The following is a 23,040-nucleotide window of genomic DNA, read 5'->3' as shown; positions in this document are numbered from 1 at the left end:
AGATGGCTATTTGGGGGAATGAGATAGGTGCAAAGCTTCTTTTCAAAAAAAGTTTCATACCTTCCATTTTATGTGATTTAGGTTTAGCGATTACAGGTTCATTAATTAGTACCCTAAGAAAATACTGTTATACTATCACTGTGTCTTCTAAATGAACCATCTCTCTTTTCACTGCCATTTGCAATTTTCTCTATGGAAGAAAGGTGTTTAAAAGACAAATTACCTGGAAGATAATGGGGTGAGATTTTTCTAAGCATCTTCTGTCCAGAGACAAAAGGCTTTTTCAGCTATTCTCAAGTACACCAGTTGAACACTGATTTATTTGACAATGTAATACATTTTTTTTTTCCAAGTAAAGTAAGGAAAGGGGGCGTTCCAGCAGATCCGACGGAGGGAGGTGTTGAAGGAAACGTGTAAGAGAAGGAGGAGAAAAGAATATTGAGGGAGCAGACCAGAAGTACCAGGCAACCATACAGGGTATCTTCAGAACTGAAATTCAATAAACAAGACTGCTCCCGAGTCAAAGGGAGCAAGTCCCCATCTGCCCGTGAAGGTGTCTGGGCTCCCACTGGCCCCTTTTTTCTTCCCCACTGCTCTGTTCTTTTTTGAAAGCTTATCAATAAGAATGTGGCAGGGGCGCCTGGGTGGCTCAGTCGGTTAAGCGTCTGACTTCTGCTCAGGTCATGATCTCGCGGTCCATGAGTTTGAGCCCCGCGTGGGGCTCTGTGCTGACAGCTCAGAGCCTGGAGGCTGTTTCGGATTCTGTGTCTCCCTCTCTCTGACCCTCCCCTGTTCATGCTCTGTCTCTCTCTGTCTCAAAGATAAATAAACGTTAAAAAAAAAAAAAAAAAGAATGTGGCAGAGCACTTTTCCAAGAAGGCCATGATCTGTCATTCAAAAAGAGAGAGAGCCCTTCAAGGCAAAGTCACACACTAATCTCCCAATGACCAGCTTTGCTGCCTGAAGCATGATTGCTGTCCCCCACTTGGATCTTATTCTTAGAGCTGGACTGTTTTTTGTTTGTTGTTTTTTTTTTTTCGAGAAAGAGAGCGAGCACTTCGGCATGCAAACAGGTGAGGCTGAGGGAGAGAGAAGAGAGAGAATCTTAAGCAGACTCCACACTCAGTACAGAACCTGATGTGGGGCTCAATCCCATAATCAATGAGATCATGACCCGAGCCCAAATCAAGACTCAGTCACCCAGGCACCCCAAAGAGCTTGACTTCTCTTTTTCATTTGAGGTAAAATTATTAGGGGAGCTGATCCAAATACATTAGCAACGGGGACCCCACCCTTACTAAATGTGTATCATTTCTCAGCCACTTTTCAATACTACTTAATGTGTTGCCTGTCAGATCAGATGGGGGCACCGACTGGGTGGAAGCCGGTGGTGCAGGCAGTGAAAGGACTCACCCAGGGCACAACAAAGGAGAGAGAGACAGACAGACAGAGTGTGAGCAAGGGAGGGGCAGAGAGAGAGGGAGACACAGAATCCAAAGCAGGCTCCAGGCTCTGAGCTGTCAGTACAGAGCCAGACGCGGGGCTTGAACCCATAAACTGTAAGGTCACGACCTGAGCTGAAGTCGGTTGCTTAACGTACTGAGCCACCCAGGTGCCCTTAAAATTAGTTTCTTAAACAAACAAATTAATTCCTCTGCTTGCCAGGTCAGCTGACCAAAACCACAATGGAAGTAACATAGGAAAATATCACTGAGGATAAAGCTTTTATGGTCAAATAAAATAAAAATCAGTTTACTAATGTATTTTTTTAATTAAAAAAAGTTTTAATGTTTATTTATTTTTGAAAGAGAGAGTGAGAGCAAGGGAGGGGCAGGGAGAGAGGGAGACACAGAATCCGAAGCAGGCTCCAGGCTCTGACCTGTCAGCACAGAGCCCGACATGGGGCTCAAACCCATGAACTGTGAGATCATGACCTGAGCCAAAGTTGGATGCTCAACCGACTGAGCCACCCAGGTGCCCCAAGGTATATTTTTTTTAAGAGAGAGAGATAGAGAAAGAGAGCATGAGCTGGAGAGAGGGGCAGAGAGAAAGAGAATCCTAAGCAGGCCCCATGCAGAAATCAATAGTCAGATGCTCAACCAACTGAGCCGCCCCCCAGTTCACTGATGTATTTATCTGACAGTCAACACTGTGGGAGACAAATGAAGTATAGGTATTTCTGTCCTCTAGGAACTTACAATCCAGTTGGGAGAAAAAGTGTACGATAATTGTACTTTAAATATATTCACTACCAAAAAAAGAAAAAAATGAAAAACAAAAAAAAACAAAAAAAAAAGAAAAAGAAAAGGTTTAAGGGGCACCTGGATGGCTCAGTCAGTTAAGCACCCAACTCTTGGTCTCGGCTCAGGTCGTGATCTCAAGGTTCTCTGACAGTGCAGAACCTGCTTGGGATTCTCTCTCTTCCCCTCTCTCTGCCCCTCTCCTGCTCACCTGCATTCTCTCCCTCTCTCTCAAAATAAATAAACATTAAAAAAATAACAAAAAATAAAATTTAAAAAGCATCAGATGCATGTTCCATTAAGAAATAAGTGGCCATAAACATATTTAAAATATTCAAATTCACTAAAAATCCAAATGCAAAATAACTAATTCTCACCTATTAAATTGGTAAACATTTTTATAATATTCAGAGAAATGAGCATTCTTTTACCCATGAGAGGAATGTAAACTGGTACCACTTCTTTAGTGGAAAATCTGGGAACAAGAATCAAAAGCCTTGAAGTAGTCCCATCTTTCTCTACTAGAGTTTTTATCCTTAAGAAATAAGCATTATAATTTTTAATAGGTAAAAACTGGAAACAATCAAAATGTTCAACAATATAACACCGATTAAATTATTGCATATTCAGCAATAAAATGTCTACAGAAGTAAAACATGATGTTTTTTTAAAAAGTCATGTCCAGAGGCACCTGGGTGGCTCAGTCAGTTAAGCGTCCAACTTCAGCTCAGGTCATAATCTCGTAGTTCGTGGGGTCAAGCCCCGCATTAGGCTCTGTACTAATGGCTCAAAGCCTGGAGCCTGCTTCAGATTCTGTGTCCCTTCTCTCTCTCTGCCCCTCCCCTGTTCATGCTCTGTCGCTCTCTTTCAAAAATAAATACACATTAAAAAAAATGTTTTTAAGTCACGTTCACAACACAGTGCAAAAAACCTGATTAAAAACTGTAGTGTAAATTCAGTTTAGTTTAAAATATACACATATATTTATATATTTATTATTATATATCAAATAATTAACAATGGTTATTTCTATGCCTTTCTAAGATATCCAAATTGTACATTGTGTTCATGTATACTTTTGCAATTAGGAATAAAAGCAACTAATTCCTTTTTTAAAAACAGAAATGTGAAGGTCAAACACTCTGTGAAAGCCCTTTTGATTTAAACATTTACATAGGTGATGTCTTTGACATTCCAGTCTTCCTCAACTTGACCAGGCATCATAACATCATGTCTCAAATATTAAGGATAAAAAATACTACTGTAGTTAACTACTGAGTGCTTACTCTGTGTCAGGCAGTGTATTAAGAAATCTATATGTACCATTGCATTTAATCCTCACAACTACCTTCTGAGATAGAAATTATTTTTATTCCCAGTTTACAGATGAAGAAACTGAGGCTTAATGAGACAATAAGAGGACACCTAGCTAGTAGGTGGAAGGGATGGCATTTGAACCCTGGCAATTTGGCTTTAAAGCCTACATTCTTTATATCTACACATATATTCTTACTTTCTCCTTTGCAAGAACTGGAAAGGCCCATCCAATTTATTATTTGGTATTTGCTGGGTAGAGGGCATATTAGTCTTGTTAAATAGAAGATTGTGGAATTTGATATGAATTACTTGGGATTTTGCCCTCGGGGCTACTGAAGACACCACTCTCTGACTGCCTAAGCTCAGCAGCTAGTGACAGAGCTGGAGGCTAAGCCTAAGAGCTTGCCCTAGAGTTTGCATCCTCTCCCAGCCATGGCAGGATGCCTCTTGGGGGTCTGCCCTAGTCCCCATTTCTTGAGAGTATCAGGAAGAAAGAGGAGATGTTTCCCACTGTGATTCAGTCTGGTCCCCAAGTATCTGCTCCGCCAACTGGCAAGTATCCTTCTCAGGCATGAGGCTTGGCCGGAGCCCCCCGTTACTCCCATGGCATTTCTAAGCATTCAGGACACTTATGCACCCACTTTTCTACTCCCCCAACTCCTTCTGATTCCAATCTTCCTCCCATCAGATATGTCACTTTATTACTGTTATAAATCCAGCCCACATCCAGGAATCTCAGAAATTGCACTATCTGGTGAGGCGGGGAAATTTGTTCTTGAGGATAATGGTCATGGTAAGAAAATATTGATGTTTAAAATCAGAAGCTAAAAAATCACACAGATTTCCAAAGGAGGAAGTCCTAATGGTTTTCTGAATGCACAAATAATAGCTTGTGAGAAGCTTTTAAAGAGCTTTCCTCTAAGTCTAAAGGCTCAAGGTTGTTTTTTTTTTTTTTTTTTTGAGGTTTCTTAATGGAATCTAAACACTTCATTGTGTTCACCAGAGCAGCAAATTGAATGTAAAGTGGCAGCAGACCCTAAAAGGGAGGCTGGTGACTTGGAGCACAATTTGCATGAAATACATTCTTTTTTTTTTTTTTTTTATGGTATTTAAATGCTCCTATGAGACATTGAGTTTGACTTCTTGTATGGTTTCCTTTTTCACTACAGGTCACCCTAGCAGGGTCAGTCCATCCTGCTGCCTCCCAAACGTCACACCCAAGTCGCCACTTGGGGGCACTCTAACGCCTCCTTCCCTTCCCATCGCCATTTTCCCTCCTACCTTTACACAGGGTTGACCCTGTTTCTGGGGCCTTTTATAACATAATGGTCATCACTAGCCTCAGCAGTTTCTTAAAAAGAAACAAAGGAACACATCCTTAACATATTGAAAAATAATACATTATATAATTTTTCAAGGAGCATTTAGGAGGACTACCCCTCAAAAGAATCTCCTAAGATAGGTAGGGCGGATACTATGATCACCTTCTTTTAGAACAGACACTTTGGCTTGCGGAGATAGAGTCAACGTTTAAACCTTGAACGTTTCTGAAGCCAGAGCTTCTCTGCTTCTTCGGCCAGGCCTCTTTCCTGCAATCATTCTGACATAAGATCCAGCCTTGTTTTGAAGGAAGATCATCTTTTAATGAAGACATCAAAGCAATAATCAGCCATAAGAATAATACAATAGAAAAAGAAAGTCACATAATCACATTTCTCTTCCAGTATTTACTCGTAAAATGATTTCAATCTCAAAGAAGAAAAAATTGCAATCCCTTTTCAAAGTTGAATATAAATTCACTTAAACATGGAATAGACAGCTTGCCCAGATCTCTTCCCCACCCTTCCATCCACACTAGGCAATTTAATTAATGGGCGAACAGCCTGATGGTGGATTTTTCTGATAGAGTAGCATGAACGACCCACCCTTGCACAGTTCCTTGGCACACCACTCTGGCTGCATTACAGAAACAGAACAGAGTCGTATGGTTCCTGGAAAGTAATTGTTTGGCAGGGCTCTAGCCTCGGGCAAAATCCACATAGAAAAAGTGCTCAGGTGGCCCTCTCTGGTGCCAGGGGCAGGGTGGATGGCAGAGGGTGGGCGTTGACTGTGTGTGATGGTGTGAGGTCCTGAGGGGGGTGGAGGATGGGAGGACACAGCCAGGGAATATAGAGAAACCCGAAAAACAAGGCTCTAAATCATTGTTGCTTCTCTGCTCCTGTAACCCGTTCATTTAGCCATCAAGTGTATACTCAGTATCTGTTGCTTGCTCAGCACTGAACAAAGAGTTTTGCCTAAGTGAACACAAGAGACCAACTTTTAGAGGTGCCTGGGTGGCTCAGTCAGTTGAGTGTCAGACTTCCGCTCAGGTCATGATCTCAAGGTTCATGAGTTCAAGTCCCACATTGGGCTTGCTGCTATCAGCAAGGAGCCGGCTTCTTCTCTCTCCCTTCCTGGCTTGTGCTCCCTCAAAAATAAATAAATAAACATTTAAAAACAGGGAGAGAGACCAACTTTTAAAGGGTAAAAAAAAACAAGTTCATGCCTTTGATCAGCTTTCAGGTCAGATGAGGAAATTGTTTCCCAAGGAGTTATTTAACAAATATTTTGAGCTTCTACTCTGCAGTGGGGGTGTCTGACAGGCCTCAAGGCTCCACTTTGAAATACTGATACATTCCAGTGTAAAGAACCAGCTTTTAGAGCCCACTTACTGACAAGGTCAATGTTATACAGACGTGCAGAAGAAGACTGCTCTTAAAATTACCCCAAGACTGTGGTCATGTTAAAGTGTGAATCAACAAAAAAACATTTCAAAGACCTTGCTGGACATCTTTCCAGGATGTTTTCAAAGGAGTGGGGAGAAGAGCAAACTCCCATCTCAGACTCGAGGCTGATCAGGTCTGGGAGCCCTCCCTCTACCTTCATTTCCATGTCACTACAAAGATGAGCCTCAAACATGGTCAGCGTAGTGTGACCTGCTTAACAGAAATGATCTCAGCACCGTGGTTGTGGATTCAAGGCCCCTGTCCACTCTCGGCAAGTGGCAACAGAGACCCTTCTGTGGGTATTTTCAAAGGTCTTAGGATCTCCCTTTTATATGACAATGTCTTTTGGAAAACAGAGGCTGCTGCCTGTGATCTCACAATCTGCACACACCCATAGTAGAACGTCAGTCTCTTAGTTCAGACAGGAGCCGGTCAGGCACTTGGCCAGTGTTCAGCCTGTTCCCTGCTCCTCCTGGTCCTCTGAGCTGGGACCTTAAGGTGCTACACCAGTGAATGCTTGACTGTTTCTACCTTTCTGCAAATGACTTTTGCATGTGATGCAATGATTACGGCAGGATATTGAAGAAGCAGCTGCCACTAATGGAGGAAAGGGCAAGCCTCTCAAGAGTGCTTCTGTTCCCACAAGGCGACACCAGCATTGCCTACCAGCTTTCCATGCAAACCAGCACCCAGATGTCCATTCAGCTTGTCCGAAAAGCCTTCAAAAAGTCTCTCTGCAAAAGAAAGGTCTGCACAGAACAAAACACACCCCGGTCTCAGCCTGTCCCTAGCTTTGATTTGGGGCAAGGTTTAGTTTTCATATTCACAAACCCAAAGAGTAAGACCCATGATTTCTAAGGTCCTTTCCAGCTTTAACTTTCTATGTATGTAAAAGCCAAAGGGAAAAAAAAATCAGGCAGTAGTCATTAAGATTCACCGCCCTGCGATCAAAAAGAATGAAATATTGCCATTTGCAACAACGTGGATGGAACCAGAGTGTGTTATGCTAAGTGAAATAAGTCAGTCAGAGAAAGACAAACATCAGATGATTTCACTCATATGTGGAATTTGAGAAACTCAACAGATGAACATAGGGGAAGGGAAGGAAAGATAAGGAAAAAAGAGAGAGGGAGGCAAACCATAAGAGACTTTTAAATCCAGAGAACAAACTGAGGGTGGCTGGAGGGGTGCTGGGTGGGGGGGATGGGCTAAATGGGTGAGGGGCGTTAAGGAAGGCACTTGCTGTGGGGTGCCTGGGAGTTATGTGTAAGTGACGAATCGCTAAATTCTATTCCTGAAATCATTACGCTATATGTTAACTAACTTGGATTTAAATTTTTAAAAAAGGGAAAAAAAGAAAAATAAGCAGATAAATATCACATTAAAAAAGAAAAAGAAAAAGATTCGCCACCCCTGTGGCTGAGCCAAATAGTTTTTCTAAAGTTTATTTTAATTTTTATTTAAAATGCTATAAAATTTATTCAAAATTAATCATTTAATTAATAATTAGTACAGAACAGCAAAGTAATTAGTGGTTGGTATACACGCAAGAACCCCAACCTCTCAGTCAAAAGACCTGAGTTTCAAGCCATCAGAGAGGCACCATGCTCTGCCCAAGGGAAAAAAATCATGATTTGGGAGCTGAGCTCAAATTCTAGCTCCATCACTTTCTAGCTGTGAAACTTTGTGCCAGTTACTTAACCTTTCAGGGTCTGTTATTTCATCCATAAATGGGAATAAGCAATATATCACCAGATTGTAGTTTAATATATAGAAATATAGGGGCGCCTGGATGGCTCAGTCTGTTGGGCATCTGACTTCGGCTCAGGTCAAGTTCATGGGTTTGAGCCCCACATCAACCCCTGGGCTAACAGCGCCGATTCTGTCTCCCTCTGCTTCATAGTCTGTCTCCCTCTCTCTCTGCCCCTCCCCCACTTGCACTCTCTCTCTCAAAAAACAAAAACAAAAACAAAAAAAGATTTAGAAATATAAAGCTTAAGATTTATTAAGCTCTTGGCACATGGTAGGAATTCAGTTAATATTGGTTTATGTAAATGGCTTTTCTAAGATCTCTTAGGGAAGAAAACTAACATATTTTGAGTTCTAGCTTTGTGGTAGCAAATTCCATGACTTCAACATGTAGTCCTGATGAAGTGGATACTGTTGTCCGAATTTCAGCCTAAATTCACTTCCCCTGATGTAAAATGGGTGTAATATCTTTCCTACTCAATCCAAAAAAATTCTTATGAAGATTAGACTAATTTAATGTGAGACTTGCAAATTGTTGATATTTATATAAGTGGGAATATCCTAGCTATTGCTTTATTAAACACTCTTTACAGTAATGTTCAGTCACCCAACATGCATGTATTCAGATCCTACCATTTGGCCATTGATTCAGAACATAGTCTCTGTTCTCAGTGCTCGTATAACCAGGGGCACCAAAATAACACCCAGGAAACTAATGAGAATAGTTAGAAACAGCTGAGTTGTCACTGCAGTAGAAAGTAGTTAAAAGAGGGGCGCCTGGGTGGCGCAGTCGGTTAAGCATCCGACTTCAGCCAGGTCATGATCTTGCGGTCCGTGAGTTCGAGCCCCGCGTCGGGCTCTGGGCTGATGGCTCAGAGCCTGGAGCCTGCTTCCGATTCTGTGTCTCCCTCTCTCTCTGCCCCTCCCCCGTTCATGCTCTGTCTCTCTCTGTCCCAAAAATAAATAAACGTTGAAAAAAAAGTTTAAAAAAAAAAAAAAAAAGAAAGTGGTTAAAAGAGAATGATATGACTTAAAAGATAAATTTAAGGTGAAGAGATGGAGAAAAGGGAAGACACTTCATATAAAGGAACGAGCATGAAAATAGGAAGCCTTTGAAGAGATTAGGATTCTCATCCTTGTAATTTACAGGAACATTAAGTATTGAATCTTTCATGCAGCAAACATCTATTGAGCATCTATTATGTGCTAGGCACTATTTTAAGGGTTGGATATACGGAATGAACAAATTAGAAGGTAGTTCCCTTGAGGAGCTTATATTCTAGTAGGTGAGACAGATTAAATAAAATAAATAAATTATACAGAATGTAAAGTGATGAGCACTTCAGAGAAACCAGAGTGGAGCAGGGTGGGGGGATCAAGAGCGACAGGAGTGAGGTCATAGGTGGCAACAGAAAGTAGAGAGATCAGACTAGGTTTCATTGAGAAGGTAACACTTGAGCACAGGCCTGAAGGAGGAGGAATAAGTCAAGGAGATACACAGGGAAAGAGCTCAGGCAGAAGGAACAGTGAACAGTTATAGCAGTGGTTCTCAAACTGCGATCCCCACCCAGACCAGCAACATTAACATTGTCTGGGAATTTGCTAGAAACACACATTTTCAGTCTCCATCAGAAACTCTGGTTCAGCGCAGCAATCCCCCTTCAGGGGACTCTGATGTTCCCTAAAATTTAAGAACCACTGAGCTATAAAATAAAGGTCTAGTTGGCATGTGCCAAGCCTGTGTCAGTCTTGTGCAAGGCCAGCATGGCTAGAGCGAACTAAGTAAGAGGGAGAGAAATAGTAGGTGACATCTAAAGAGAGAATGACACCGAGAGGTGGGGCTGAGAACGGGAGAGATCCTGTAAACTCTTGTTAGCCATTGTAAGGACTTTGGTTTTCACTCTGAGTGAAGTGTGGAGACATTTCAAGATTGTGACTAGCAGTGACACCATGTGTTTTGAAAGCATCCTTCTGGCTGCTGTTAATGATAGATTGTAGGGGTGCCTGGGTGGCTCAGTCGGTTGAATGTCTGACTCTTGATTTCCACTTGGGAATTGGTCGGATCGGCCCTGCATTGGGCTCTGTGCTGGAGCCACAGAGTCTGCTCGGGGTTTTCTCTCTCCCTCTTTCTCTGTCCCTCCTCAGCTTGTGCCCTCTTTCTCCCTCAAAATAAAAAATATATATATAAGCTTTAAAAAAAAGAATAGATTGTAGAGGGGTGCCTGGGTGCCTCAGTCAGTTGAGCATCCAACTCTTGGTTTCCACTCAGGTTGTGGTCACAGGGTCATGGCATCAGGCCATACGTTGGGCTAGGTGTGGAGCCTGTTTGGGATTCTCTCTCTCCCTCTGTCTCTCTCCCTCTGCCCTTTTCCCCAGCTTGTGCTCTCTATCTCTCTAAAAATATAATAATAATAATAATTTAAAAAAGAATAGATTGTAGAAGGGTGAAAGTGGAAGGCTTTTTTTCAAGAATGCAGGCAACAGATAATAAAGAGTGGCTTGGATTAAGATGGCAGTGGTAAAGATGGGGACAGGAAGTGGAATCTGAATATATTTTGAAGGTAGAGCCAAGGGATTTCCTGGCAGAGTGGTTGTAGGGAATGAGAGGAAGAAAGATATTGAGGATGTTTCTGGCTTGAGCCACCGGAAAGTTGAGTTGCCATCAACTGAGATGGGAAAGGTGCAGTGGAAGCAGGTTTGTGAGGAGAGGCAGGGAGGTGGGGGTGGCGCCTCAATAGGAAGTTGAGTTTGGGACATGTCTGAGATGTCCATCCAACCTCCAAATGGAGATGTGGAGTGAGCAGTTGGATCTATGAGCCTATATTGAGTTGAATCAACTCGTCATTATTCTGAGTTACATGGGGAACCAATGGCTACCAGTAGCATTAAGAACTGATTCTGCTCACTTCAAATCAAGAGTGATACCAGAGTTCTTAGTCTTTTCACTACTTGTTTCTTTATAATCCACATATACAAAAGAGCAGTTTCTTTTCTTGACTAGCTAAAAGCCCTCCAGGCTCAGGTCAAGGGACTTTCACCCCCAGAAAGGTCTTGGCCTTGGAGAAATGGAAGCAGTGGGGGTACTTAGCTCTCCAGACTTTTGGTGAAAATCAATTGAATGATCTCATGCTAGATTTTGCCTTTTTATCTGAAGTTCTACCTATGTGGCAATTTAGAGGGGTTCTCCACCCACCCCCAAAGGGAAAAAATATATGGTAGCATTAGCTCAGGGTACAGGACAAGAAGCTCCAATCATAGAGTAGGAGAAAGTGTATGTTATAAAGGAGCCAAACACCTCACTATAATTAACTGTTTTATCAGCTGCTTTGAAAACATATCATTGAGAATTTCCAAAAGAAAAAGAGTTGGGTTTCCCAGCTGAGACAGTTTGGAACCTGGTCACCGGGGTTTCCATAAACTAAACTATCATTAAACATTTTCACCACTGAAGGGGGTCATTAGGTGTGCAAGCCCATTTGATTTAAATTCCTATTTATTTTTGGTTGTGGATCTCTATATAGATTTGTGTCCCTAAGGCAGAAAATAAGATAATGACATTTATGGATCTTAAACATGTATTTTCTCAAAGGTCCACATGGATAGAGAAACTAGGGTTGCAATAAGGGGTAGACATTACATCCAAATATTTTGCCTAAATGGCTCCTTGTTCTATTTCCCAGTTCATGAAAAATGACCTGGACTTCCCCAAAGAAGAAATTCTTCCCTTTTATTTACCCACCTGCCACAAAGCAGCGTTCAGCTCTATGTGGACAGATACAACAAGGGGGAGTGGGCTCGGAAAGGTCCAGGATTGCCTGCCCACAGGGCAGTCCTACAGGGAAAACACTAGGTTCAGAGAGCAGTACCTTCAAGGTGATACAGGCCTGCTGTTGTATCAGGTCCTCTGGTTTTAACTGAGGCCAGATGAAAGAGAATTACACTCAGAGGAATCGTCCTATGCTGATTGGTGCCACCCTGGTTTTAGGCATTCACTTAACATCTGCCAGCTTAGTTCTCAGATAGGCCCTGAGATTCTCATTTAAGCAGGGATCTGAACTTGGACTGCCTCATCTCTACTTTGGCTTCCTGGACTAGCAGAATCTAGTGTCCAGCCATGTCTTTCCCCAGCACCAAATTTGACCTGTCCTTGACTTCATCTTCACAGTCTCCCAGTGGTCAGGTCTCTTGTGACTCCCTGACCCTGACCCACCTCAAGCCGAGTTTTCTCTCTGCTTAGGCCCATCTTTCATGGTGCTCCTACCTGTGAGCTGCACTGTATCCTCATTTTTTCAAGGTCAGACTCCGGAGCCCCTTTAGTGTAGAAAGCAGTATTTAATAACGAGGGCCCTCCAAGTTTTGCAATACAGCCTATGGTCCCATTTCAGGAATAAGAAACCAAAATTATTATAGTCCCGTTTACTCACAGGAGCATTGAGAAAGCCTCCCCAGGCTAAGTCATTCCAGCCAGTCTTCTACCCCCACCACTGGTGATGAGTCACTGAGGCTGCCGCCAGGGATGTGACATTTGGTGACCATGCACTGTGACTTAAGGCACAGGATCGGGATGGGAGAGAGAAAGAAATAGACCAGTCCAGGACAAGGGATTAGAGGGTCACCAGTACTCTACTTCCCTCCTGAGACCTTCTAAAATGTTTGTGGCAGCAGAAACATCCCCTTTACGTTATTTTACATTTGGAGGTGGAGAAGAACGTTCAGCTAGTCTTCGAAGTGTTTTGCACCCACCTCTGCTCCCTCAGGTGACACCCTCACAAGCTCTGTGAACTCTTTAGATAACCTTCCCCCAACCAAACAAGGCAGTGCTTTCTTCTTATTTCACCAGCACCTAAAACTCTCCTAAGGCAGTCATCTTTTAAAAATGAAATAATTACATTTAAATCACTTAGAACAATGGCTGGCACATAGTAAGCGTTGAATATGTGCTAGCTCTAATTATTATTTTTGTCTCTGGTCTGCAGATGAATCCGGTGCCACTGGCCTCTTCAGATGCCAGTATCTTAACGCCCCCCTTCGGCCCCCACCACACATATGCACAGCCAGATCTCATCTCAGTGAAAACAAAAAACCCAAACAATAGCAACAACAAAAAACAACCCCAAGCGTTATAATTAGATAGGTCAAGGTGTGCTATTTAGGTGGCTTTTTAAAAATAAGCCCCAAACAAAACCACTCAGGGACGTGGAAATTAATTTCAAACGCTTACATGATAAGCAAATGTAATATGGAGACCTTGTTTGGGTCCTGATTCAAATCAACTGACTATAAAAAGACTCTTTAGAGACAATAAGGGAAACTTAATTACAGACTGGGTATGCATGATACCAAAGTAGTGTTGTTAATTTTGGTAGGTGTGATAATAGCATTGTGGTTATGTTTTCTTTTTTTAAGTCAATATTTTGAGAGATTCAGAGGTGAAATAATATGATGTCTGGTATTTGCTTTAAAGTACTTCAACAAATAGGGGAGCCTGGCTGGCTCGGTCAGTGCTACATAAGACTTGTGATCTTAGGGGGCGCCTAGGTGCCTCAGTCGACTGAGTGACCGACTCTGGCTCAGGTCATGATCTCGCGGTCTGTGAGTTCGAGCTGTCTCTCTGCCCCTCCCCCACTCATGCTCTGTCTCTCTCTATCAAAAATAAATAAACATTAAAAAAAAAAGACTTGTGATCTTAGGGTAGTGAGTTTGACCCCCACGTTGGGTGTAGAGATTACTTTTAATTAATTAATTAAGTGCTTCAGCAAATAAAAACAGTAAAGACATCAAAAGGGGGGATAGATCAAGTACATATGGCAAAAACTTGGTAATTATTGAATATAAGTGAAGGAAATATGGTGGCTTATTGAATTTTTTTCTCTACTTGACTGAACTGGCAAAAAGAAAAAATGTTGATGACCACTGGTCTTTAGATCTAAGTTTTCTTTTTTTTTTTTTTTTTTTTTTTTAAATTTTTTTTTCAACGTTTATTTATTTTTGGGACAGAGAGAGACAGAGCATGAACGGGGGAGGGGCAGAGAGAGAGGGAGACACAGAATCGGAAACAGGCTCCAGGCTCTGAGCCATCAGCCCAGAGCCTGACGCGGGGCTCGAACTCACGGACCGCGAGATCGTGACCTGGCTGAAGTCGGACGCTTAACCGACTGCGCCACCCAGGCGCCCCTAGATCTAAGTTTTCAAAAGTACCAGCAAGGTTGTCTGGCCTAGGACCACCGACTGATACTAAGGGATTCAATGAGAGATGGTTGAAACCTGGACCAGAGGGGAAAGTAATAGGGTCAGGGGTGGTCAGAGGTTTGGGAGAACTTGATTCTGGGTCCCTGGAGATTTGGGAGAGAGAAGCATAGCAAGGTGAGACCAGTGCCATGCTGAGAACTGAGGAAAAAGGAGAGAGATCCAACAGAGAGAGTGACTGTAGGTAAACACCTCCGCTTGTGTGGTGGCATCCAGGCCATTTTGCCCCCAGCCTCTCCTTGGAATAAGCCAGCCTATTTCCAACAGAGCTGGATTAAAGTAATCCCTAGCCGTTGTCCCGACTAGAAACAGAACACTTGTAGGGAGTGAAAAAATAGAAATGACCTCTTTCCCACCCGCATGCCCCCAAATGTCAAGAATCTCTTAAAAATGCTTGCAGCAACACTCATGGTAAAATTCTGGGAGGCTGTCTCTGTTTCTCTTTTCTTACAATTTTGTTTCAAAGGGGCAAGATCTTTCATGTACTATTTAGAGTTAAGTTTGCAGCGTTAACATTCTTTGGTGATGAGTACGGCTCATTCACCCTGATGTGAAAGGACCAAGATCACATCCTTCTCTCTCTTGCTGGTGAAAACCAGCAGAGCGCAGGGGGCCCTGGGCACTGGGAGAATGAAGACAAACTTCAGTTGCCTGCTTTACAATGTCACTGAGCACTGTCTCCCTAAATCTCCTGGGAAAATGGAAGTAGTCGGAGAGTGTGAGGCCTTGCCTCCTCTCAGGAAACACTCCAACGAAGGCAACAGGAGACTGTGCAAGAGGACCTACGTTTCCATTCATGTCTCAGGCATCAACGATGCCCCTTCTCTCTCAGGCTCTGTTCAGAAAAAAATGTCGGATGCTGAACATATCTATAGCCACCAAGGACACTCCCCGTGTGACACCTCAGCCTGATCACTTTTCTTTTCAAGTCTCAGTTCTTGAATTTCTGAAATGAAGAGACAGACAGACAGACGGAGATGGAGAGAGGGAGAGAGGATACCATATTTCTATATTTGTCTCTTCTCACTCTGAGGTTTGATGAGAACTAATGAAGTAGAGACTGTACCTGGCCCCCTGGGAAAAGATGCCTTTGTGTGTAAGGGAACGATGTCTTTTTCTTTATTTTCTAAAGATGTCTTTCCCATTAATTGCCTGATTTTGTGAAGTATGAAGGAATTTAGTTTCCTTTCTATTTTAGTTCACTATATTTTTTCTGACTCAACAATACTTTTAAAGAGAAGCTGGGTTGTATTCCCACTAGCAGTTTAATAGAGTAATGTTTCAAGTGGGTTATAGGAAAATCATGTTAATCTTTTACCTGGAGCAAGGGGAAATAGATCACCTCTTTGTCGATCTTCCACTTCCTGCCAAAGGTATGAATCGTGTAAAAACACTGATCTTGTATAGGCGGTGAGAGAATATTGAAAAAATAAGACTTCACCCAGAAATGGCAGTTCCCCTTTTGTCTTGATAACAAACTTCTTCGTTTCTTTGGGGACTTATGCTTTCCTTCCCTGGCAAGTCCTGGTGACGCCATCAGTCACAGTGCCCCATCCCTCTTCTGGCTTCACTGGGGATATGCCCAAGCAAGTTGACCAATCCAAGTATATCATCATTCTAACCATTGTCATTAATTCAGAGGTTGGCGAATAACCCAAGTGGGCCAAACGGGGCTTTCAAAAGCTGGCGTAGCACGATCCAACAGAGCTCATCTACTCTTCATTGATGTCCTTGCTAGTTTGGATCGATGATACAATGGAGCCCCTGCTCTGAGCTAAGCTCACACTCTTGGTGCCCAGCCAAAGCAGCTACAACCTGGGGGCCTTCCTGCCTGGGCCATAAGCTAACTAAAGCATCATCGAGGTTCCAAGGCAATGGAAGCTCCTAATGGTTTGTCAAAGCCAGGCCTCAGACAATACTTTTGGACTTGGTGAAGTGAGGATGAACCATTTCACCTAAAGACACAGTGTTCCCAAAGGGAAACTCACCAAAACAAAAGGAAGATTTGGGCTGATGTTCCAGACTCTGGGAGAAGACCTAAAGATTCTTAAGGTAAGGTAGTATCATGATGGGCTTTCCCTGATCACAAAAAGACCCGTTTTCCCCTTTTCTCCAAGGTAATGGATGCCTGCACACAACTACACCTGGCTAACCAAGCAGGGACCATGCAAGAGAGACAAAAGATGGCTCAAGGCGATCTGAGGGCGCCTCTAGACAGAGGATAGGCTGTCATAACTTTTAAGTACCTTCCTCAAGGTCCACAGTGTTAATCCCTACCATTGGCACCTGAATGCTTCAGAGAATGATAGTTTCTCTAGAGACAACCTGGTCCAGAGGTGGTTGGCATGAAAAACACTCTAGGCTTTTCTCTAGGACGGACTGAGAAATAGGAATCCCAGGTGGGTTAAGAAGCGAGTGCCTTTCGGATTAACTGAGTGGTGGTGAGGGAGGGACATGGGGGAAGAGTGCCATTTTATTTTCACTGGAAGGCCTGGTCTACGCGCTGAAGTGAGGCTACTTTGACATTTTCCCAGTTATATGTGGAATCTTGTGTTAAGCTTATTTGGCACCATATTTCTACTTTATTTTTGAAAGTACTCTTTAGAAATTGGCACCTAAGGCAGCTGTCTGTCTGGCCTGACCCTCAATCCAGTTCTGAATCTGTGTGATTCCTTCTTTGCACCCTCTGTGCTTCCCCAACCTCCTTTAAATAGGTCATGCTATCTCCCACCAAGGGCCAACGGAATGTATTAGTAACAGAACTCCACAGATAAAGGCTTATCTGCAGTGGTGACTGTTAGTTGCAATTTGTTCGGGGCCTACTTCCCCTCTGACCTGTCTCCTGAGGCCTCACTTCAATAGGCCCTGCCATTGGTTATAATGCCTCACTTAGACCTTTCTGGATCTTTAATCTTGTAATGCTAATGAAAGCTTTATCCAATTTATGACATCCTACTAATAAAAATGTTGGCATACATGACCCTTATCCTCTTGGCTGGTGATAAAACAGTCTGTGATTCTAGTTGGGACTGACTTTGACTCAAGTGTTCCTTAGCCAGAGGTGAATTGTTTCTTTTTTATTTATTTCATTTTATTTTTTTTAAGTTTGTTTATTTATTTTGAGAGACAGAAAGAGGGAGGGAGAGAGAGAGAGAGAGAGAGCATGTGCGTGCCTAAGTGAGGGAGGGTCAGAGAGACAAGAGACAGAATCCCTAGCAGGCTCCATGCTATCAGCGCAGGGCCTGATGTGCAGAGCCAGGGCTCGAACCCATGAACCAAGAGATCATGACCTGAGCCGAGATCAAGAATCAGATGATGAACCGACTGAACTACCCAGGCACCCCATGAATTGTTTCTTTATATCTATCCGGTGGCTATCTGAGTTTTATGAATTTAAATATTCTCCTATCAGAGAAAATACCCCAGGTATAAAGTGTGACCTTTATGTGTAAGGAGACAGAGAATCTGTCCAAGTCAGATTACTTAATTTAAACGTTAAATCGAATTCCCTTGCTTGTGTTTTGCTTTTGGACACACAATACCAAAAACATTTCAGAGGTCAGTGGTGGGCATTTGAATTCCTTAAATGGAACAGTGCAGAGCAATCAGCTAGTTAATACTATTTTACAAGATTCTAATGTGAGAAGGCAGCAAAAACTCTGCTTTCAGGCTGTGCTTTCTGAAACACAGCAAGTAAAACAGATTAGGATTAAAAAGAAATAGAGCCATATTCATTTTAGATGTGCAGAATGAAATGGCCAGGAGTTAGCACCATGCAGTGAGATAGAACATCACTCAGTGAGATAGAGTGACCAACTGTCTGGGTTTGCCTGGGGCTGTTCCGGTTTTAGCACTGAAAGTCCCACATCCCAGGAAACCTCTCCATCCCAGGCAAACTGGAACATTTGGTCGTCCTAAAGTGGGTCAAGTCGCAGACCACAGGTCCTGGCCAAAATAAATAGGACTGTCCAGATATTTTTGTGGTTGATGCATATTATTTGTCTCAACATCTTTGTGTCTTAGTAAAAGAAGAGTTAAATTCCTCAACCTCCCACTCAGAATTGTTAAAAGAAATTGCCTCAATTCATCACTAGGCAATTTGCAAATGTGAGATGCTATAAAATTATAAATAATAGCTTGGAAGTGATTTTCATGCAGCTAGTAGACCTTACCTGGCTGACGCCAAGGTCTTGCTGTGTAACTATTAGAGCTTTCCCTATGGAGAAAATCTAGCCCACTGTGAGCAACTTTACATTTCTTTCATTCCTGCTAATGTAAAGCCACCTCTAAGGACAATACAGAGCAACCTTGGCTCCGATTTTGTTGAACCCAGCTGGATGCAGCCAAATTATGGGCTTCGTTTTGGGTGGAGCATATTTTTGTGGGCTGTGGGAGACCTGTAATTTTTTTTTTTTTTAATGCAAAACCATTTATAGCTTTGGGTGATGTAAAATCCTCAGGGTGCCTACAACAGTGTCATGCAACCAAAGGGCTTCCCGCATGATCCAGATGGGACACAGTGGAGCCAGGGCCTCACCCAAGCCTCTGTCCACCCACTCTCCACATCTCCTGCACCGGCCCGCCCTCAGGCAGGGCAGCGGGCTGCAAAGCCTTTTACTTCTTTCTCTGCTTGTGGTTCAGAGGTTTCAATTACCAGCCAGATTTTCTTTTTATCGAGAGAGCTATTGTTTGAGGCTGCGCATTCATCCATCCATAAGTACCTCAAATCGTCTGACTTGCTAGCTTCAGAACCATGGCAACAGCAGAGTTTTGTGCAAGAGTCCTAGGTGAGAAGGCACACCTCATTTGTAGGTGAAGCCCTGCCATAGCCTGGCTGATCTATCACAGGCCAATTGCCCAAACTATGGGACTTCTGTTTCCTCATCTGTTAATGAGAGAGTTGGATTACATTAGCTGTAAAGTCCTTCTAGCCTCTGAAGTTGGATGATTCAATGCAAGAGTGCTAAGTGGAGAGGAATAGGGGAAAGAGAGGGAAAAGATTAAGAGATGCAGGGTGAAGTTTAAGCAGTAAGGTGGAAGCCCAAGCCCTGTAGAGAAAAGGTGGCCAGGGCGAGATCCTCATGCAAAGGGCTAGCCAACCACCATTAGGACACAAATAGCTGCCCCTCAGTTCTAAGGAGCTTGCTGGGCTATGATGGGATCTTATTTCTCCCCCATCGTCACCCTAACTTACAGTACAAGTGCTACTCAACAGCCTTCCACTGGGGGTGATATGGAGGAAAGAGTACCACAAAGTCTAAAAAGGTAACGTTAAAAAAATTGGCTCTAAAAAAATAGCTCAGAAATCCATTAAACTGAACTCCACTTACAAATAGCTCATTTTCTCAACAAAACAAAACTGCTGCACTTGTACAGATCTCAGTGGGGAACCCTGAATTAGCAAACAGCCCTACAAATGCAAGTTCATGGAAGTTATTACACACGGCATGGCTATGTGGGGGATGAAACAAGGAAGCAGAAATCATCCGGTTACTTGAACTGGCCTTCACTCTGGGCTCTCCAGCCCTGGGTCCAATGTTCTTCATTGTAGGTCTCCAAGAAGTCTGCGTTACTGGGACCTGATAACCTCTGTGATCATAAAGGATCTTAATTGAAGCAGGGTCCAGAGGAGTATCATTTACCAGAACACTTTAGTTCCTGATGGTATAATGGTATTGGTGGTCCTCAATTTTTGCTACTCCCTCTATCCAAATTAACTTATGGGTATAGCCCACAAAAGAAAATAACAATCCATTATCTATCCTACATTCCTTCATCCTGGGGTCCCAAGAATTCCAAGGGATATGCACAGTAGTAACACAAATCTGAGAGCTACTTTTGTAATTTTAAAAATTGTATTGGTGGTTATGAATTTGCCTGAGTTTGTTCCATTCCTGAAACTTTGTAGCTACCTTCACATTCACTATAGTTAAGCAGGCACATTGAATGATGCCAGGAATTTACTCGGGTCCAATCTCCGTTTACCCATTGTGAGTTTCATCTCACAATGGCTACCTTTATAACCTTGACCCTCTAATCCCTCCAGATATGACCCCTGATAGTTTGCATTTGGTCCTTATAATTTTTTAACTTTATTATGGAAAATTTTATATAGATGGGTGAATGGATAGATGATAGATAGATAGACAGACAGATAGATGATAGATACAAAGAAACAGAGACAGACAGAACAAGAGACAGAGAGAGGAAATAGTATATTAACCTCCATGTAGCCATCACTGAGCTTCCATATTATCAACTCATTTGAAGTCCAGAAGAGATCATTTTAAACACTCTGCTCCTTTAAACAATGAAATTATTTTTTATAATATTTATGAAATGAAACAAATAACAATAATGGCCAGAAGAGAACTGCAGGCAGTGAATTTTCTGTTATTCAATTTCCTATATGTAATCACAGCAGTAGAAAGGATAGAATAAAAATAAAATAAATATTACAGTACTAAGAAAGAGAAAGGCATAATATTTATTCAATAGTGTTTATATCTATCTAGCAGTTTGAACTTGATTCTTTGGTTACCATCTGATATAACAATATTTTATATACATAATCGTCCAATAACTAATAGGTGAATATTAATAAAATGGATATGTTTATAAAAGGTTCAATTTAGGCAACTATTAAATCATAACACAAATGTAATATTTTATTTTCCTGATTCATTCTTCAGTTTTAAAATAACAATCAAGAAAACAAAATAAATTTCAATTTAAAAACTACTGTTCAAAATCAGTAAAATGTTTCGGGTATGAACTAAAATTTCTACTTACCAACAATAATATTACACATTGTGGTTCAGTCTCTGTTTCCCTATTTTCAATTTTCAGCATAAATAAACACTCCCAAAGGTCACATGGAATAACTGAATTGGAGTAACTGAAGTTTTCTTTCTTTGTCTTGTACAATTGATACACTGTCCTAGTTGATTTCAAATCTACTTTTTAAAGGCAGGAACATGTTGTTCCACAGGGTTAAAAATATGCACTTGAGCAGAAGTGAGCTCCTGGTTCGAGACCAGTACAGATTTTATTAATGTTTTAAATTCTCTACAAATAATGCACCCCTTTATTGTCTACACCTTGGGTGAGTTGCTTGCACCATATGTTCCTTATGGACACCGTTACATACTTGTTCATGTCTATCTAGTAGCGGCCTGGGGACCGTGTTCTTCTCAGTACTCTGGCTCTATCTATCCAGGCCTTAGTCGTTTGTTTCCTCTGTGTCTAACATCTCTGACTTTGTCCACATTAATATTAGATAATTTTAGACAAATTGCGCTTTGACAATCCTGGAAGGTACATGATTTTTTAGCTTTTCAGAAAGTATCTCTCTTTAATAAAGCTATTTTTTTCCTTCCCTGTTTTTTTCAGATGTGCCAACTAAAACAGAAAAAAATTAGTTTTATTAGGATATAATTGGCACATAGTGCTGTATAAGTTTAAGGTACACAGTATAAAAAGTTGACATACATATGTTGTGAAATGATCACCACAGTAAGCTTAGGTTAACCTCCATTACCTCATATAGTTACAAAAAGAATGTTTTTCCCTTGCGATGAGAACTTTGAGGGTCTACGCTGTCAGGAAGTTTCAAATATACCATGCAGCATGTTAACGATAGTCATCGTGGGAACATGACATCCTTAGTACTTACTTATCTTATAACTGGAAGTTTGTACCTTTTGACCATCTTCATCCAATTTCTTTACCCCCTACCCCTGACCTCTAGTAACCACAAATCAGATCTCTCTTTCTATGAGTTTTGTTTTCATTTTTGTTTTACATTCCACACATTCATGAGATCATACAGTATTTGTCTTTCTCTGACTTATTTCACTTAATGAATGCCTCAAGTTTCATCCATGTTGTTGCAAATAGCAAGATTTCCTTCTTTCCTAGGGCTGGATAGTATTAGTTATTAGTTTTTTATGTCTGAATAGTATTCCATTGTATAAAGAACGTTGTTTCTTTGAAGATATTACTGAAAGCTTCAAGAAGTAGCCACCATATCCACAATCCCACTTGATATCTCTTTACAAAGCACTCTAAACCTCCCATCTTAGTAGGCATACTGCCTGAGTCCCATGAGACAATGGAAATAACTTAACCAAGTGCTTGGCTACCTTCTGAGAAGGCCGCCACCTTTCTCCTGGAGAAAGAGGGGAAACTAGCAAACTCAGTTCAGCCATTCCACATTTTAAGAACTACTATTTTTAACATTTATTTATTTATTTTTGAAAGGCAGGGAGGGGCAGAGAGAGAGAGGAGAGAGAGAGAGAATCCCAAGCAGGCTCCACACTGTCAGCATGGAGCTCAGTTCAGGGCTCGAACTCACAGACTGTGAGATCGTGATCTGAGCAAGCCAATGCTCTTTAGATATTTGTTCAAAATCTCTTTAGTGGGACAGACATATTTTAAAAATTCCATTTGAGATTACTGTCTAGTCTGGTGGGAGTATGACCAAATTACACTTTCACCAGTTGTATAAAAATCCTCCTGTGAAGATCTGCATTGACTGACACCATATAGCCAATGTATTCCATTGATTTTTTTTTTCACTGTTTACTTATTAATTGGTGCTCTGGGCGCCTACTCAGCTGGCACACTCCTTAATCCAGATTTTGATCAGGATAAAGGAATAAGTAATTAGAAGCTCAGGGTAGGAGAATATGATAAAGCCTGATGGAGTATGGGCGACTGCC

The 23,040-nt window shown here is 41.9% G+C and overlaps 1 long non-coding RNA gene across 3 annotated transcripts in view; it reads right to left on the bottom strand.

Annotated features, from left to right (window-relative positions):
- LOC125155435 (uncharacterized) overlaps positions 1-23,040 on the bottom strand; it is a 69,509-nt gene that overhangs the window by 11,165 nt on the left and 35,304 nt on the right. For 2 of the 3 annotated variants that reach the window (XR_007148215.1, XR_007148216.1), the window contains exon 4: positions 5,042-5,195. The exons of the other annotated variant lie outside the window; for it this stretch is intronic. This is a non-coding gene — a long non-coding RNA (uncharacterized LOC125155435). The remainder of the gene's footprint in view (positions 1-5,041; positions 5,196-23,040) is intronic. 3 annotated transcript variants of the gene reach the window in all.

Source organism: Prionailurus viverrinus, chromosome F1, assembly GCF_022837055.1.
Source record: "Prionailurus viverrinus isolate Anna chromosome F1, UM_Priviv_1.0, whole genome shotgun sequence".
Lineage (NCBI taxonomy): Eukaryota > Metazoa > Chordata > Mammalia > Carnivora > Felidae > Prionailurus > Prionailurus viverrinus.
This window is presented reverse-complemented; position numbering and strand designations above follow the sequence as displayed.